Here is a 17,686-nt window from a genome sequence, read left to right on the forward strand (position 1 = left end):
AGATATGTCGTTACTTCGCATTCTGTCAATCTTTTTCGCGTTGTCTTGTCCACTCAAACACAGTGATGTACGTATGATTCCTTTCAAAGTGAAACATCATGTCACAACCAAAGTGCCTTTATGGTTATGTCAAAGCCTAAATGAGTCAATTCCCAACATTTCATCGTCGGAGTCAATATGGATTCAATAATCCAAATACTATAGTGATTTACATTTCACTAGATTGACTCATTAGTTTATCTAAGAAATATTTCCTTCCAAATATATTAGAAACTATAAAAGATGCAATCAATTACATTCTCATCATAGTGAGGTTCCACATGATATCCATTTTGCATGGGTTACTTTGGAATTTAACAAGGTGTGATTATCTCTCGGTACATGTAGAGATTTTATGACGTCTTTGTTCTATCTTGAAAACAAATTTTGAGCAATGTTGCGCTCGATGATCCAATCCTCGTAGTCACATTATAAGGAAATAGTTCAACAACTAGTTTAAATTCCTTAAGCTAGTGGAAGAAAAACAATTATGAGTTAGACACTTGGGTCTTGAGAGTTTTACTAAGTGGTGTGGCCTTATTACGTAATAAAGGTGTGATTCAACTCAAGTACTTTAGACTGAATATCTTTTACGTTTCACCCAATATATCTCAAGTGCTTTAGAGAATTTATGTCTCGTGTTTTCATTCCATAGGTGCAGATATTGGATCTAGTTCAACTGAATAAGATAGTCAATTGGCCCGACAAAGTTCTTGTTGCCATTAACGTTGATGTGAAAATTGGTTGCTACTATGATACACACATTACATTGTATATACCAACATCTATGACCAGGTGCATTTCTAACTCTTTCATTTATGATGGGATCTAGAGTTACATTTTAGCTTCATCCCATATTCAGTTGATACATGTACTTTGGTGTCATTACTACTGGGAAAAAAAAATACATCTTTGTCTCATGATATATATGTCCCTTTTCACATGCTTTATATGAGTCGGTACGTCTAACCCTCATTACTTCGGGGTACTTTCCATTTTCAATTTCTCTACATTTAGCTTAATTTGAGAATATTCATTATCTCAATAGGCCAAGAGAATCTCACTACACATGTACTGGTTCGTTAGTATCATGGATGAAATAGAGAAATGGAAATTTTCTGACTCATTTCACCTTTGTGAGTTCTTCCACAAAAATTGGAATACATGTGATTTATTTCCTACGTATCTTTTGAAAATACTGACTCTTTAATAGTCGAGCAAATGAATTACATCCCACATTTCAGGAAAAAATAATGGTGCTCAAGTATTTCTAAATTTCAAATGAATACATTGGAATTGAGTTGGTACAACCAATTGTACAAAAGACACCATTCAACTAAAGCCAATTTCATATTCAAGAGAACAAAATAACATTAACCAAAATTCTCGATGATTAAGATCCACAATTATTTAAGTTAACCGCTTAAAAGATGCTGGTTTATTTTACAACAAAAATAAAACTACGCATGTTCTAAAAAATAAATAAACAAGCCCAACAAGTATTCAACCTTAAAGCACGTATCAATTACATACCTTAAACTTTCGAATCGCTCCATATAGATAAAACCAGAACGAAAGTGTACATGCACGCCCAGAACAAGCTGGAACGGTACAAACAGGGTACAGGCTCCCCCTGTTCAGAAGCTGGAACAATACAGATGGGGTACATGCTCACCCGGTTCAGCTCGATCGGGTTGGTCAGGTCGCGGGTCCAATCCAGGAAACCAGGAACAAACCGACAGAAAAAGGGAGAACACATTGATTATTATTAATTTCCCATCAAATGTAGGCATAACGTATCATGCAAACGGGTTGGGGGCAAAAAAAAACGTATTGCACGTTTCATATTCACACTGCATCTTCAATTAGTTAACCTACTTAACACAAAATAGACATACCAATCGAACACATACAAATGGATATTCTCCAGATCATACCGTCATGTTTACACACACAAAGTGGGCCGTACCAATCTAAAAAAAGGTGGGTGAGAGAGATTTTACCCAAACTAATGTACACATGTCCGATGGATTGATGGATGAATATAGAGACAAACAGTATCATGATTAAAATAATATACAAGCTCTTTATTGATTTTAATAAAAACAAACATATATGGTATAATGGCAAGTGGAAGATGAAACTTAGCTTATATAAAGACAACTCTCTTTATTAATGTTTAGAAAATCTCTCAAAACTAAACACAAGCTCTAATCTTGCTCTTGTGATCAACCACAACTTTGGTGAGCATATATATATAGAACTATGAATTCCTTTTCCTAGTCCTATTACCTTATTACATGTCTTTCCTTTTCTTAGAACTAGATGACTTCTAATTCCCTTAGGATTACATCAATTGTCTTTTCTTATCCTAACCAACTTGTTAGAGATTATCTTAGGCTTAATGTTGAAGTTTAACCAACATTCTCCCCGTTAAGCTTCAACCTTACCCGTGACATATCTTGTACTCCAATCAGTTGTCTCATTTCTTCAAACTTGATCCGAGCTAATGCCTTTGTCAATATATCTGCTTTCTGCTCAGTTCCTGGTATGTGTTCAACGTTGATGCTCTCCTTCTCGATACATTCTCGTATGAAATGATACCTTTTGTGAATGTGTTTCGTCTTCCCATGAAACACTGGATTTTTAGTGAGTGCAATTGCAGACTTATTATCAATCTTGATGAGAACTTTTTCAGGTTCTCTTCCTTTGATTTCACCCAACAGTTCTTGAAGCCATATTGATTGTTTAGCTGCTTCTGTTGCGGCCATAAACTCAGCTTCACAGGATGAGAGGGCTACAGTGTCTTGCTTCTGTGAACACCATGTAATAGGTGCTTCACCTAGATAAAATATATGACCAGTTGTACCTTTTCCATCATCTTGGTCAATATTATGACTGCTGTCACTATACCCAACAATTCCTTTTGATCCTCCTCGACCATACTTCAATCCACAGTTGATTGTTCCTCTTAGATATCTTAATATCTGCTTTATTACATCACCATGAGACTTGCGTGGACTCTGCATATAACGGCTTGCTACTCCCACAGAGAAAGACAAATCTGGTCTTGTGTGTAATAAGTATCTTAGGCATCCAACATTTGTTCTATAACTCATTGAATCAATCTCTGCTTCTTCTTGTGCCTTTGAAACTTTAAGTCCAAACTCCATTGGTATCTTAGTTGGATTACAAGTTTCAAGTCCTGCTTCTTTCAGAATTCTCCTTGCATAAGCTTCTTGTTTAATCTGAATCCCATTGTTTCCATTGGTATTGATGATTATGGGTCCTTCACCTTCATCAATTACTTGACCCCATCTCATGTGAAACATTCCTGGATCCCTACTTGGTCCATCATTAGTTTCTTTCCAGTTCCAGTTTGCTTTTTCATCGAATACCACATCTCGACTCACTATTACTCTTTTCGTTGTTGGATTAAATAATCTGTAAGCTTTGGATCCAGGCTCAATTCCTAGATGCACAAGAGTCTGAGATCGATCATCCAGTTTCTTAAGAGTTGCAGAATCAACTTTTGCGTATGCTTTGCAACCAAACATTCTTAAATGATCTATGTTTGGTTTTCTCTTTCGCAAACTTTCATATGGAGTCATGTCTTTCAGAGATTTCGTAGGTATCCTGTTTATTAGGTATGTGGAGTGTCGTACAGCTTCTCCCCATAGATAATTAGGTACCTGCATAGCCTTTAAAGAACTTCTTGTCATCTCCATAAGAGTCATGTTTCTCCTCTCCACCACTCCGTTTTGTTGTGGTATCCCTCGAACCATCTTGTTCTGAGACATAGTTTTTAAGGTTCTGAAACATATGTGTCCTAACCTTGCGTGCCACATCCATGTCTGATCTTTCAGTCTCATATTCAGACACAATGGCCTTCCAATCATGAGACTTATCTTGTAGAGTCTATTCTGTGAGCGTGAGACTCTAACTAAAAGTCTTCCACTTGGGTCATAAACTGTTAGATAATCTTGTCGCATTCTAACATCACATCCAACTTCTGTAGCTTGTTCTAAACTTAGAATGTTGCTTTGTAAGTTTGGGATGAAGTAGATGTTTGTGACAAGATTTTGTTCTCCGGTCTTGCTCTGAAATAGAATTGATCCTTTCCCTTCAATTTCTACAGAAGATCCATCCCCAAACTTCACTTGTCCTTTGATTTTCTCATTGAGTTCAGAAAAGTGGTGTCTCTTACCAGTCATGTGATTGTTGGCTCCATTATCTAAATACCAGATTCCTTCTTCTCCATCCTTTGATTCGTAGTTCTTTGGTATTAGTTTCCCTTTGTTTAAGAATACAACTTCGTGCATGAAAAGAGTTATATCTGCTTCCCTTGTTTCATTCTTGTTTTCTTCTTCCATCTTTTGTATTCTTTCAGGGCATACAGAGGAGAAGTGTCCTGGTTTATCACATCTGTAACAAATAATGTTTGATCTATCCTTTTTTTTCTTTCCCTTGGTTTTGATCATTCTGACTTGTTGTTCTATCTTGTGAGTTAAACCTTCCTCCCCTTCCTCGGCCTCTGTTTACTCTACCACCTCTTCCACGACCTCTTCCTCTTTTCGCAGAGTTTTGTTGGTAAGAGTTTGTGTACAAGAGTTTTCCTTGAGTTTCTCCATTGTTTTCTTCATCAAGGATTCTCTCTTCATATGCTTTCAATCTTCCAATTATATCTTCATAGCTAGTCTTCTTTAAATCTAAGACTTGTTCGAGAGAAGCTATGATATGAATATACTTGGATCTTGGTGAACTATTGAGAAACTTCTTTACCAGTTTATCTTCATCAATGGATTTTCCAAGTGATGCAGCTTTTGAGGCTATCTCTGATAGCTTTCCTGCAAATCTATCAATAGTATCAGTGTCTTTCATCTTCATTCTTTCAAATTCAGACATTAAGGTTTGCAGACGGGCTTCTTTAACTCGATCAGCTCCGAGATTACGTGCCTTTATTGCATCCCAAATTTTCTTTGAAGTTTCTTGTTCACCAACTTGTAGAACAAGACATTCTGGTATTGCTTGAAAGAGTAATCCAATGGCAACATTGTTTTTGTCTGGGTCCAATGTACCAGGATCAATTGTTTCCCAAACTTTGTAGATTCTCATGGCCCATACTGTGTAGTTTGTGGCGTTGAGGATTGGAACTTGTATTGATGGTGGCGTGAACTGTTTTGCACGTATGATGGTGCTCTCGTCTCTCATGGCTCGATGTAGACAAGCTCTTATACCAATTAATGGCAACTGCAAGATGAAACTTAGCTTATATAAAGACAACTCTCTTTATTGATGTTTAGAAAATCTCTCAAAACTAAACACAAGCTCTAATCTTGCTCCTATGATCAACCACAACTTTGGTGAGCATATATATATAGAACTATGAATTCCTTTTCCTAGTCCTATTACCTTATTACATGTCTTTCCTTTTCTTAGAACTAGATGGCTTCTAATTCCCTTAGGATTAGATCAATTGCCTTTTCTTATCCTAACCAACTTGTTAGAGATTATCTTAGGCTTAATGTTGAAGTTTAACCAACATGGTATGTCAAATCAAAGATTGAAGGAATATATTTTTCTCTGTTGAAGAAGAAGACAAACGTATGAACTTATAGTTTTGGTAGACAATCATCATAGAACATGGAAAGAAAATTAAAAACATGAAATAACATACCACAATCATGAAATCAAGCAGGTTACGTCTCCTAGTTCAAAGAAAAGAAAAAAATCAAAAAAAATCAAGCAGGTGATGCGCATCAATCGGTACCAGGGACGAATATGTCATCTCATAAAGCATACACAGTTTATCATCAAGCAATTATAACATATGTGTCGGTCAAACCAAAAATTGTGCCTACCATGTTAATCATATTCATTTTCCTATATGTTTGTTAAGAAAAAATTGAGAAAAGTTAAGGTATACCTTCTGCAATTAGAAAATAGAACGACCAAAGGTGAGATTTCGAAGATCGAACTGAAGTTGATGATGACCAGAAGAATGAAAAAAAATAAAAACGCCAGTGGAAAAGCTCGTGATTTAGGCAGATCCGTGATCCGTTGATTACCACACCTTCAACAGATGAAGAAGAAATCAATGATAACTATTTTTTTTCTTTTGTGCACGGTTAGAGAACGTGACTGATAACGTTTTGCAGTATATAATAGAGAAAAATAAAGAGGCACAGAGAGATAGATATTTCATTCATCATCTTTTGTGTGTTACATAGGTAGTCCTTCATATACAATAGGAATAGAAGTTATAGAACCCTAGTTACTATATTGGGCCGCGCATCCGTGGGCTAAAGCCCTACAACAATTTTTATATTATTTGATATTAAAAAGTAATCAAACATATATAAAATAAATTAGAGCTTTTGGTTGGTAGCCTAGCAACAAGCTCCGCTCCAACACCTTTTTGAATAGCAATGCCTAATCTATGAAAAATAAAACTACCAAAACCACTACCAGCGTCGTTACTAACCAGACAATTCTTTAGACGCTTGAAAAAACACAAATTATCCTCACCCAGTTCTCCTAAAGTGGAGAAAGCCATAACAAAATAGAAAACTATCTTGCAAAGGAACACGATTTAAAATCCGGAATAAAAGAAAAATGAGGATATTAATTAAATACCCTTAGATTTGGAAACCTTCATAAATACCCCTATCACGTTACAAATACACCCCTCCTCTTATGTATAAACATTATCCACTTAGAAATTAATTAATTTAATAATCTATTACACATGACATTTTTCTTTATTTTAAAAAACAATAATTTTCTATCTCAATCACTCCACCACCGCCTCCAACTCCACCGACGGCAATTCACCACCGCCACCACTCCACAACCATCACCACCACCACCACAACTTCACAACCATCACTAACATTCCACAATCACAACTCCACTACAACTCATCGTCACCGCTGCCACCACGCGGCCGCCATCGCGACCACCACCGCCTCCAAATCCATCACCGTTGCCACCAAGTTGATAACAAAATTGAAAATTCATAAATTAGTTGGGTCTAGATTTTTGTATCAACATGTAGGATCAGAATATCGCATCAATAATTCCTCAGCGAAATTATTAACAACACAACACAGCAGTGTCGCAGAACAACTTCAGAAACGAAATAATAAACGACGTCAGCTAAATCATGAGAAAAATGTGATGGTCCTGCGAAAATTAGGGTGTTTGCGAGATTAACATTTGTAAGGTTTCGAGAATGTCGCAATCCATATCCAAAAATAAAGGAAAGATTAGCTGTCATCCACTATGTAATTCTCTATAAATAGTCGTTCAGTTGTAAAGGAAATGAGAGAGATCTTTTCTGAGTGAGAAGCAAGTAAATAGGAGAGAGAAAATATAGAGCAGTGGTTATTCTTGATTCCTTTATCTTTTCTTGTAAGATTGTTCAAAGATTTCATCAATAAAATTAAGATTGTTAATCCAAAAATGAGTTGAATGTTAATTAAATCTTGTGAGGGGTGTAGTGTAGGATTTCCTGCAACTACATAATGGCGCTAGAAACAGGGAGAGATTGAAGATTATTCTAGAAAACATTGAAGATTAATATTGAGATTTGTGAAGATTTGGAGTAATTGGTTAAGAATTTTACATAATCTCTTGCAATTCATTAATATTGAAGAAATGGCTGGAAGAAGAAATACATCAGAACTACCAACTACCATTAGAAGAAGCAAGAGACTTGCTGGAAGGGAAAGAAGTGAAATGGGAAAATCTACTAGAATGAGAAATAATGGAGAAAATCAAATTCAACCACCAGTTCAACAAATACTAGTACAAGGAAGGAATACAGATTATGATAGGGTGAGTATACACACTTGGAAATCAAATTCAACAGAAGAAGTAGAAGAAGAGCAGCAAACCAGAAACCATAGACAGGTAGAGAGAAATCAAGAAGCAAGTGAAGGAATAATTCATGGAGATGAGGAAATTGGAGCGTTAGAAATGTTGAGACGAAGAATACATGAAGAAAGAGAGCTGGGCAGAAGAACGTGCAAATCTAAAAAGGAAAAATCACGAATTGAGGATGGAAAATATGAGACTACAGAGTAGAAGATCAAGAAGTACTACAAAATCATATTCAAGATCGACTAGAAGAGAGATGAGGGGAAACTCACCCGCAATTAATGCTGGAAATAATATTCGAGAAGAAATATCAAATCCTAATGAAGAAAGGATTGATGATCGTTACGTTCCACAAAATGAAACTTTTGATGATAGGCAAAATGATAGAAATCAAGAGAATGGACAACGTCAGGGACCAAATAATCAAGATGGCGAACGGAATCGAGAGGAAGGAAGGAGAATTTTACATGAGAGAGAAGCTCAAAGAAATCAACAAACGATTGAAGAAGAAATTGAAAGACATTATGCTGAACAAGCACGTTTAATTTGCGAACGTGAAATATTGAGAGCGGAAATGGAAGAACAAGAGCTTCAGGAGACAATTCGCCAGAACAATCACGACAATCGAGAAAGAAGGGGTATACAAAACCGGAATAACGGTAATATCAATGAAGAGTATGATAGAGTACAGAGGATGGCTGAAAGACAGCGAATGGAATTGATAAGAAATGAACAAAATCATGGAGGGGAAAATGAGAGACATCATCATATGTGAATTCAAGATAGAGATGAGGAAGGGAATCGCAGAAGAAGACGAGATGAGGATGATGAAGAAGAAACGCAAAATTTCGCGAGAGAAGAAAGACATGAACGCAGAAGAAGGGAGGCGAAATTAAAAAGACCAATGGATCAAAATTCAGGTGTAAATAAACAAATCTTAAAAGAATTAGAAGAAATGAGAGGAATGCTAAATAATAGAGGAGAAGTAGGCAGAAGACAATTAGATGAAGCTATAGAAGAAGCTGCGAAAACTTCATTTACAAGGGAAGTACAACTAGGAGGAATACCTCTGAAATGCAATTTGCCCGCATTAACCAGCATTTTTGATGAAACAACTTGTGCAATTCAACACATTAAAGCCTACGTGAGGTGCATGTTGCAATGGGAAAATCATGATGCCGTATTATGTAAGTATTTTGCATCCAGCTTAAAAGGGGAGGCATTAAAATGGTTCGAAGGTTTACCAAAGAATACAATAACATCCTTCAATCATTTGCAGACTACATTCCTGGGGGCTTATATAAGTAACAATTCTTCACGACTGATGAGTGCCAAATATTGTATATATTTATCCCTTTTTGTTGGCATTTTAACTCATCTTTTGCGCATTAATTCTACATTTTATCCCATATTCTGTATTTTCATTATTTTCAAGAATAAATATTTTTATTAATTAATTTTGCATTTTTAGGTAATAAATAAAGTTCGGATGAGTCGCGGGGCAAAAAGAGCAGAAAAGTAGTGAAAAGCCGGGAGAAATTACGCAAGGAAGCCGCAAAGAATGGTGCGCACAACCTCATTTTCTACACACAAAAGCGCCTCCGTTCTCAGCCATCATATCAGTTCTCAGAAGCATCCGACGGTCGCTCCTTCATAGAGCATCAAAATCTGAAGTCTCTGTCGAGCACCACAGCGCTGAAATTCCAAGCCTTCAGATTAGATGGTAGTTGAATCCAACGGTCGCTCCCTTGCTGTTCATCAACGTTTGATATCTCCGCCTTACACTACAACACCTAACCCCATCTAGAGCCGTTAACTTCGTTGTATCAAAAAATCTGACGGTCGCTACCAGCTTCACTTCATCTCACCGTCCGATTGATCTTTCATCTCCCTATCCCACGGCTCAGCGTCGCAGATCATCAAACTCGATACACCCGATTAACACCCTAGCAACCGAACCTATACCAGCTAACCAAACACGCCCCCTACCCCAAACTCAGTCGAGCCACTCTCCCCCATTCCTCTCTGCAACTTCACCACCGTCTTCAACAGAACCGTACCACCACCTCTCCCTGCCACCTTCTGCCACCACCATACCATCACCATCACCACCCCATTCACTCGACAGCAACAAAGCCCGAAATCACTATCCCCCTAACCTAGTTGTTTTACCATCTCTCACCTTTCGAAACCTAGGTGAGGGCAAATAAAACACCTCGAGTTAGGGAATCAGTAGAGTTGTTGGAGCAGGAGGAAGAACAAGTACAGAGGAGTTATGGGTCGACAACAATTTCAGAGAATTAGGTGAGATTTCTCCAATTTCTAAAAGCCCTAATTTCTCAAATTTGGGGATTTTTATTGTAAACCCTAATTGGGTATTGGGTATAAATATGTAGTGTGGGATTTGTGTTAAAAACTATGCTTGGAATAGCCAGCATCCAGGACTTTCATGTCCTGTTAATTTTCAGTTTCAGCTCAGTTCATGTTTCAGTTCAATTTCAGTTAAATGTGTATGTTTTAATTTCTTGCTTTGTCACTGTTAAATGTGCTTATGTTATGTTCTGTTAATGTTATGTGCTTGTTTAATTTCATGTTTGATTTCCAATTCATTCCTGTTACATTTGTCCTGTTAACATGTGTTGTTGCTCACTGCCATGTAATGTTTGTGTAATGTTGTGTTTAATTTGCTGTCACAATTGATGGAATGCTAGGCTAGGTATCTGTGAAGCTTTGAACTAATTGTGCAATGGAAGAAATCAGTGCTCATAGCAAGCTGATTTTCTTGCCATTCCTTGTGTATGCTTAGGTTGCAGTGTTGATTGAGCTTTGGGAGAAACTAGTGCTCATAGCAAGCTAGTTCTCTTCCCATTCTTTTAGTATACCTCCTGAATGCCTTAGTCTAGCCTTGCTTCATTTCAGTTTCTTTATCACCCCTGCCCTTGGCTTAGGCCTTGGTTCATCTTGCACTGTTTTATGCTTGTAGTTGCTTTGTTCTTTGTTTCTGTCACTGTTTTACTTCCATGTTCATTTTATTTGCTGATTTACTTCTATTGCTGCTACTTCTTTTGGCTTGCTGCAACTCTGTTGCATTTCTCTTATTCCACTTCCCTGCAGCTGCTGTGCAGCACTTGTGCTGCATTGCCTTCCCTTACACTTGCAGTGCTGCTGCTTTCCTTCCCTTGCAGCTGCTGCTGCTGCACTGCTGCAGCTGTTGCTGCCACTCCACTTCTCTTGCACTTGCCCTGCAGCACTTCTCCTGCTGCTGTTGCTTCACTTGCAGTGCTGCTGTTTTCCTTCCTCTTTACTGCCTTGTGCTTCTGCTGCACTGCTGCTGTTGCTGTTGTCTGCTGCTGTTCCAAAGCTCATAAGTTACAAAGCCAAAGTCCAATTCAGTGAAGCCCAAAGGCCTAGTTCAATAGCCAAGCCCAATACATTTCATCCCAAAGTCCCAGAACCTTGACTGAATCCAAAGCCCAGTTCACAACAAAAGACACTGAGCCCAATTCACAAGTGAACTGTTGAGCCCAAGTTCAGTTCCCTGTAAGGCCAAAGCCCATTTACACTTCAAAGATAACTGAGCCCAAGCTCAGTTCATTTTATTGTTAACAAACCCACTAAGCCCAATTCATTCAAAGGGCATTCAAACCCATTAGTACTCAAAGCCCAATTTAAGCCAAAAGGCTTCATAGCCCAATAGCAACTAGAACCCAAAATAGCTAAACACTCCAAAACACACCCGATCTCTGTGGATCGACCCGTACTTGCACGAGCTACAACCGACGACCGTGCACTTGCGGTATTACTGTAGGCCCCCGTTTTTATTGCGCTTAATTTTATACATATCTCCGGGTCCACCAAGTTTTTGGCCGGGGATAATTTTTAGGACCTTTTCAAAGCCTACCAACGACCTGGTATTGAAGACGTGTTTGGATTAAAACAAAGGATTGGCGAAAGTTTGAAACACCTAACTAAAAGATGGAGGACTATGTACAGCGAAATGGCTGGCCGTGTGGATGAGAGATATCTTATCTTATCATTTATCAATGCTATGTTTGCAACCAATCTATTGTATATCCAAATTTTCAGATTCAAGAATATGATCACAATGACTGAATTGCGAGAACTTCAGGAAGAATATATTGCTCTAGAGGAAAGGAAAAATGAAATGGAATCATACCCGGTTGCGAACACCAGTTCAAAAACAGCGAATGCAAGCTTATTACCCAAACTAATAAACACAGTGGAGAGCACTTCGCAAGTACAACAAGAAAAGGTGACGGGCAACAATCAACAAAAACTGGTGGCTATGGGAAGCCGAGATCAAGAGGAGTATTAAAGAGAAAGAAATTTCTACAATCGTGGAGGAAATAACAAGATTCAAAGACTCGATCAGCCGCAAGAAACTTATGGAGGTCAAAGACAAAACTATAACAGAGGACAAGGAGGTCACAAGGTAGTATGGGAAGAAATCAAGATGCCACCTCTAAATGCAAGTGTGGTGAAAATATGGGAAGCTATAATTTTGATGGAGAATATACCAACACCATGGAACATGGGAACGGAACCACCTCCAAACCACAGAAGTTATGAGTTCTGTTCTTATCATCATTTTCATGGACATACTACAAATGATTGCAGAAATGTAAAAAGAATTATTCTAAGAATGATAGATCAAGGAAAACTAAACCACTTTTTGGTAGGGCACCCACAATCTCAACCATTTCCACCACCACCACCAGAGCATCACAGAGTAAACACGATGAAAAAGAAGGAAACATTCTTCATAGAAGTTGGTACAAAAGCAAAGAATCTATTCTGTCACTCTATCGTACATTCATACAAGACAATTGAAGATTTTCATGACAATGTTTTGAGTAGAGTGTTCGCAAGAGATAATGATGAAAGAGAAATTATGAATATTGCGAAAATCTCGCCACTAGAGGAATGGCAGAAACAGATTATTTCTTTTACCGCAGAAGAAGTCCCCGAAGGTGGAGAGGTACATGACAATCCATTGGTGGTAAAATTAGAAATTAATCCAAAACCGAAAGAAGATGAAGATGATGAAGCTGAAGATTCATGGGCAATTAATAGGATTCTAATTGATATTGGAAGCTCTATGAACATCTTATTTTATCATACTTATAAAACTATGGGAGGGAGAGATGATGATCTTATACCATCAACATACAAGATATATGGTTTTAATTGTACTGCCAACAAGCCTAAAGGGGAGGTTACTATGCGAATTCCATAGAAGGGAATATCTTCTGAAATCCTGTTCTGCGTCGTTGACGTAGAATCACCTTACAATGCATTAATTGGTCGACCTTGGCTACATGGGGTTCTAGGTGTAGCTTCAACTTTCCACCAGTGCATCAAATTCCCTCACCCCAGTGGTGTAGGAATCATAAAGGGAGATTGGGTTGAAGGAAAGAGGTGTTACGAAACTGAGGTAGAATCCTGCGAAGGAGGAGCAAACAAGAAGGAAAGTTGGCGACACAAAATCAAAGAGACATAAAGAAGTGAGAGATTGATGGTGGATGCAATCAAACGAAAAGAAGAAGAGATGTTGCAAAACTAATGCTAGCTTAGAATAAAAATTGTGAACATACCACTACCAAGGAAGCAGTAGCAGAAAATAATAAAAAAGCAGAGAATGGCAAAGGTAATAAAAATAAGAATTGTATGAATGATTGATTTTTTGCGACACTCTCGCAATAAATAAAATTCTCAAAAATATATTTTATTGAATGACAAAATTGAGATTGCGAAATGCAAATACGATATGATGATGTGCGAGAATCTCGCAGAGATAATGGATTTTACAAAAGACAATCAGAGAACAATGACAAAATAGAAAGGGGCGAACCTTTATGGCGTACACCCTAGTTCGCGAATACAATTTCGCAAGAGGCAAATGTAAGACCTAAAGTACGTCATATAAGGGGGTACCTGTTGCATGGCTCAGAGAAAGGATACACCGCCACCGGAACCTGAGTCATGGAGATTTGGGGTCAATAAAGCCCATCCAGGAGAGGCACCTTGGATTCGCAGCTTAAGCATATGACTTAGGTTGGGCGACTAAGGTAATAAGGACTCTCCCAAGGAGTGCAGAATCTGACCAAGGCGCCGAGGTACACGATTGAGTCAAGAGTGCCAGGGGCGTCTGGAGCGTACCTTGCCATTCTTGGCAAGTCTTGGCTTATACTGCACTCGGCCCGAAGAAAACCCCACTTAGGGTGCAGTCTCGTAACCATAATCCCTATAGGTAAAAGGGATAAGAGGATGCGAAAACAACTGGTTGTTGTTAAGAACGGATGGGAGGAGCCAACCTTGTATGGTAGAGGTACGCCTCCTTGAAGGGGAAACCAGGGGGAGATAAGGGTGGCACCTCCATTAGGGAGCTGAGAAGTGTCTTAAGACGCAAATGTCATGAGGCTTTTTACTCGCAAGGGTATTAAGGCTTGTCATATTTGTGCGACAATCCTGAAGAGGCAATAATACAAAAGAAAAAATAAGACGAGATCAATGGGTTTTCGCACGAAAGTGCGAAGACGTCCTGCGATTTCGTCGCAAGACGACAATGTAATGGGGCTTTATTTTCGCAAGAAAATTTAGGCCTGTCATATTGTCGCAACATTCCTAAAGAGGCCATAATACAAAAGAAAAAGTTAAGGCAAGATCAATGGGTTTTTGCATGAAAGTGCAAGGACGTCCTGCGATTTTGTCGCAATGACAAGAGGTGGCATAATAAGACCTTTAACTAGGAAGGCAAAATAAGACCACACAGGGATGAGATTTTGAAAAGAATCAAAATTCACTTTGCATATGATTGCGAAATTATACATAAACAACTGTGAAGTTGAGGCACAAAATAAGAAAAATATGCAAAATCTCTCATTTGGATACAAATAACAGAGGCAAGTATAGGAATGAATGAAATTAGAAAATGTTATTTGTCTCCATATGATAGATTTACACAAAAATTCAAAAATTAATGATTATGTTGATTAACCATATTGCAAGGAAGAATTATTTTAATGAATGCAAGTCAAAATGAAAGAAACTCATATATTAAGGAATATGGGGAACCAAAAGAATTCGCAAATATACAGAAAGAAGGAATAAATGTACAAGTATTACAGAAGATCAAAGAAAGAAACAAAGACTACTTCTTAGTTGATCCTTCATCATCTTCATCAGACTTGTTCCCTTCTTCGTCTGCATCAGAACTTTTATCTCCATCAGAACCTTCATCACCATCAGATTCTTCATCACCAGCTTCGCTATCAGAGATGGTCAGACTAGAATTGTTCTTTGGGATCTCCTCCAAGAGACAAGGATAATCAGAGTGAGGAATACTATGGTCATCACAAACCATTTGAATAGTTTGATTGCGAAAATGCAGAGCGTTGTTCTTAAAGTTCGCAACAGTGATCTTGATTTGATTCTTTAATCTAGAATACTTGTCGTTGCGAGAAGAAAGATTCTTTGCGAGTTCCTCTTTTCAGCTTCAAGTTCCTCAATTCTTTTGCGATATCTACTTTCAGAATCTGCGAGCAAAAGGCAATCAATTAATAACTTGATGAAAATTCATAAGAAACAAAAGATTAGTGAAGAAGAACAGTTAATAACCTTCTCTGTCAGAAATCATATCTCTAATCAAGGTTGTATGCTCAACTTGGAGACTAACATTTACACCAAAATCTTTTCTGGCATCGTCTAAGATTTTCGCAGCCCAAGCGAATTCATCCTCATTATTTATAAGGAGACGAGAACGAATTTGGTTTTCTCTCTCGTTAAGCACGGCAATTTGGCGGTTAGCTTCATCCCGTTCAAGTTGAACTTCAAGAAGAATTTCTTGGAATTTCGCCAAAGTCTCAGCACCTTGGTTAGAAATGCGATCCTTATCATCTATGAAACCGCTAATTTTGGTTCTTAGCTCATTGATTTTCTCTTTAGAATTAAGAAAGAAACGCTTAAATTGGTTGGCTAAGCCTAAACTAGATCTATGGTCAATCTCTAAGAGGCGAAATTTGGATCTCAGTTCATTCAGAGAAAGAGATGAAATTTTATCATTTGAGAAACTATTTAAAGATTTATCAAGATGCTCAAGAAGGGTGTCATTATCCAAGGTATTAGGAAATGAACGAAGAACGGTAGCTTTATCAGAAAGTTCATAAATGTCTGCAAAAAGGATCAATCAAATAAGATAAAATAACAGGATGAATGAATGAAGGGAAAGGATAAAAGTAACATACCATAGAGTTGATTATTAGCTTGCTGAAGACTAGAGATTTTATTCTTGTGCGAATAAGAATCAATTTCTAGTTGTTTGTTCTTCTCGCGAAGACCTTTGACTTCAGCTTCTAGTTCCTCATTCTTTGTACGAAATTGAAGATTCTTCTTTTCAAGAATTTTGCATCTCCTCTCCAGATCTGAGGCAACAGCGAAAGAAGCTTTTCCATCCTGCGAGAAAATGTAAAAAGTATTAAAATAGAAAGAGATTTTGAATTACAATAATGAAGAAGTAAAAAGACGAAAGCATACAGACTATTAAGAGAATGCAGGAAGTTGTGAGTCACCGATCTAGAAACTCCGTGAAGAGAATTATAACCATCCAATAAAGGAACATCGCAAATCCTAGCGAGAGCTTTGCAGGTATTAGCAAGTTGACTATCTCTCATTCCTTGCCAAGAATCAGAAAAGATGCCAGAGAGCTTAGCCATAGAAGATTCAGATGGAGAATCTTCATTTGCAGCAAGGTCATCATTATCCTCATCATCCTCATCACTCTCGGAGTTTTCATGAGAAGGAGTATTTGAAGGAGAGGAAGAACGGTTTTTTCTCTTCTTTGAGGTAGGAGCAGTTGGTTTTTCCCTGCGAAGAGCACCTTTGCCTTTATCACCAGTCTTTGCAACATTAGCAGGCTCTTCTATTTCGGCAATAACCTTCACACACAGATAGAAATAAGAAATAGAAGCAACAATATATTGTTTAAAATCATAAGAGAATATTTCTTACCTCATCTGTGTATGAGAGAAGAGCTAACAAGGTACTAGCCTTACCAGTCCTGTGGTAGCTATCTTTCAATTTCTGGATCTGTAGAATTTCGCAAGAGTCAGCGAACAAAAGAATAAAGATAAATAAAGAAATGTAAAATGGGCGAAACTGGAAGAAACATACCTCTTTCTTCTTCTCGGGCCAAGAGAATACCCAAGGTTGATAAGTAGCGAGATCCTCAGGAAGAACATTTGACCCAGCAATGTAAGGTCCTTTCAGCATCAAGGGAAAAACGCACCATTTATCATCTTTGGACTGGCGAGGGGTTGTGTTCTTACCAGAGTGCCAATCAATGTCTTGCATGAGTATTTTACCTTCATCAATATTATCTTTCCTTTTCAAGCGAATACCCCAGCGAGTATTCTCTTTCTTCATGGAGATCAATTCATAATTCTCAAAGAAACTCGCTACTGTGTATTTTTCAGCGATTATCTACAAGTCTGCGAATTTAGGATCCCTAAGTTCTTTATATTAAAGATATCCTTTACCAGCACCACGATTAGCGAACTCCAGCATCATACGGATGCAATCCCCACTTAATTGAAAGATAGCTCGCGAGAAGTTTGGATGAGCGAGAATCTCATAAAATAAAGGAATGTCAGGGTTATAAAGAGGAATGGGGAGACCTGCGAGAATTTGACCCAGCGAAACTATGATTATATGATCATCACAGTGTTGATCAGAAAAAAGTTTAATAGAA

The sequence above is a fragment of the Papaver somniferum genome, chromosome 5, assembly GCF_003573695.1.
Source record: "Papaver somniferum cultivar HN1 chromosome 5, ASM357369v1, whole genome shotgun sequence".
NCBI classification, from domain to species: Eukaryota; Viridiplantae; Streptophyta; class Magnoliopsida; order Ranunculales; family Papaveraceae; genus Papaver; species Papaver somniferum.